The sequence below is a fragment of the Triticum aestivum genome, chromosome 5B (genome assembly GCF_018294505.1).
Source record: "Triticum aestivum cultivar Chinese Spring chromosome 5B, IWGSC CS RefSeq v2.1, whole genome shotgun sequence".
NCBI lineage: Eukaryota > Viridiplantae > Streptophyta > Magnoliopsida > Poales > Poaceae > Triticum > Triticum aestivum.
This window is the reverse complement of record NC_057807.1, coordinates 619,890,474-619,893,522: the sequence shown is the minus strand read 5'-3', so window position 1 is coordinate 619,893,522 and position 3,049 is coordinate 619,890,474.

The window sequence follows — 3,049 nt, the reverse complement described above, 5'->3', positions numbered from 1 at the left end:
CGGGGGCGGCGACGGCGACGGCGTCGATCGATCGGGGCGCGCGGGCGGTGCTTCAATGGGGAAACAGAGGAAGAAACAGAGGGAGAATGAAATTTTCACAAGTGTTGTATATATAGGAGAGGCCTTTAGTACCGGTTGGAGCCACCAACCGATACTAAAGGCCAACTTTGGCCAGGCGAAGAGGCGGGAAGACGAGGCCTTTAGTACCAGTTGGAGCCACCAACCGGTACTAAAAGGTGGTCTTTAGTACCGGTTGGTGGCTCCAACCGGTACTAAAGACCTCGCGCTGCCACCCCAAAGTTTAGTCCCACCTCGCCGGGCGAAGGGCAGCCGCACTAGTTTATAAACCCAGCCGCGACTACCACTTCGAACTCCTCTATATAGCAGGCTTGTGGGCCTAAACTCTGCACGCTGCCCTGTGAGTCTGATCGGCCTTTAAGGCATGTAATTACACACCTGTGGCCTATCAGGCCCACAGGGCAGCGCCCCAATTTTTTTTATAGTTTTTTTCTTTTCTGCTTTATTTTCTTCTATTTATTTTTGCGTAGTTTTTTGTATAGTTTTTTCTTTTCTGTTATATTTATTTTCTTCTATTTATTTGTGAGTAGTTTTTCATCTAGTTTGCCAAAATTCAACATTTTCAGAGTTCATTTTGTAGTGATTTTTAATTTCACGGTCATTTTGTAAACGATTGAAAAATAGCAAATATTTTTTTTTTCTTTTCTGCTTTATTTTTTCTTCTTTTTATTTCTGAGTAGTTTTTTCTTTTCTGCTATATTTATTTTCTTCTATTTATTTCTGAGTAGTTTTTTATATAGTTTTTTTCTTTTCAGCTATAGTTTTTCTTCATTTCTGCTATTTTTTTCTTTTCTGCAAAACTTGATGGTCAAAGTCTGGAGTTATAACTTACAAAAAAGAAATGTCGACGTGCAATTAGTTTTTGCCATAACAGAAGAAGTCCGGAGTTGTAATAAGTTATTAAAAATAAAATGAGGTGCAATGCTCGTTAATTTGCTTCAAGCCTTTCGGAATAGTGTAAACTGCACTGCGCATAGCTCCGTGCAGTCTACTGTATTCCTGAAGGCTTGAAGCTAAGCAACGTGAGCATTGAGCCTCTTCTTCATCGTCTCTACACTCAGGGATTATAAACCGCTCCTAGTCCCTCTCACTTCGCGAGGTGGGACTAAAAAATAACTTACGTCTGGTTCATCCATGAACCGGTACTAAAGGTGCTCGTGGGGCCCCAGCCTTACCTGACACAACCTCATTAGTACCGGTTCGTGGTACGAATCGGCACTAAATGGTGATGGTGGGGACATAGCCTGACCGGAGGCTGACACAGCCTCTTTAGTACCGGTTCGTGGCGTGAACCGGTACTAAAGGTTCGCCACGAACCGGCGCTATTGATCGCCGCCACGAACCGGCACTAGTGTACACATTAGTGTCGGCTGAAATTCCAACCGGCACTATTGTGCTTCACATTTGACCCTTCACCACGACCCGATACTAAAGGGGGTGCGCTGGCGCAGGTGCGGTGCGGCAAGTTTAGTCCCACCTCCCTAGCCGAGGGGCGACCGCACTGGTTTATAAACCCCCTTGCGGCCGCTCTCTCGAGCTCCTCTCCAAAGCAGGCCTACTGGGCCTACGTGTTCTTTGCTGCCCTGTGGGCCCACTTGGCCTTTGCGGGCCTGCATCCTGGCCCAACAACAGGTTGGGTTTCTAGTCATATGCAGGCCGCTCTGGCCTAGTAGGCGGGCTTTTTTTTGCTTTATTTATTTTTGTGTTGTTTTTTTTGTGTATTTAGAGTTTCTTTGTGAATATTTTTGCTTTAGGTACAAAAAATTACAAACTTTCTGTTAGTGCCCATAGTTTTCAAATTTGAATAGTTTAAATTTTGAATTATTTGAAATTAGTGTGAATCACTAGTTTGTGAATAACTTAACTTTAAAAATCAGTAAAGGCATGAAAGAATTTGTTTTCACATAAAATTTCTTCGCGTTTCAAATGCCAAAACACATAACTACCCTAACTATTACAGAGATTCCCCTCTGGGTGTGAAACACAGAAGAAAGTGATGATAGTGAAGCTGATCACATCCCAGATCTTTGGGTGTGAAACTTTTTCTTCGCGTGTGTCCCTTTGCGCCGTAACCATGGAAAATCTTCATCATTTAACGGGATGCTCGGGTCAATATTCACTGTGAATGGAGCAATTTCATCAAACTTTTCATAATCTTCTGACTTGTCTGTCTTGTCATCCACTCACACAATGTTTCTCTTCCCAGAAAGAACTATGTGCCGCTTTGGCTCATCGTACGATGCATTCGCTTCCTTATCTTTTCTTTTTCTTGGCTTGGTAGACATGTCCTTCACATAGAAAACCTGTGCCACATCATTGGCTAGGACGAATGGTTCGTCTGCATACGCAAGATTGTTGAGATCCACTGTTGTCATTCCGTACTGCGGGTCTTCCGTTACCCCGCCTCGTGTCATATTGACCCATTTGCACCGAAACAAAGGGACCTTTAAACCACGTCGATAGTCAAGTTCCCATATGTCCTGTATATAACCATAATATGTTTCCTTTCCCGTCTTGGTTTCTGCATCAAAGCGGACACCACTGTTTTGGTTGGTGCTCTTCTTATCTTGGGCGATCGTGTAAAATGTATTACCATTTATCTCGTACCCTTTGAAAGTCATTATATTCGAAGATGGTAACTGGGACAGCAAGTACAGGTCATCTTCAATAGGGGTGTCATGCATGGTACGTGTCTGCAACCAGCTGGCGAAACTCCTGGTTTGTTCACGTGTAATCCAGTCATCAGACCGCTCCGGGTGTTTGGAGTGTAGGAAATTCTTGTGTTCATCCATATACGGAGCCACCAAGGCGGAATTCTGTAGAACTGTGTAGTGTGCTTCAGTGAGAGAATGTCCGTCCATACATATTATTTGTTCCCCTCCTAGCGTGCCTTTTCCATCCAGTCTGCCCTTATGCCGCGATTCAGGAACACCAATCGGCTTAAGGTCAGGAATAAAGTCAATACAAAACT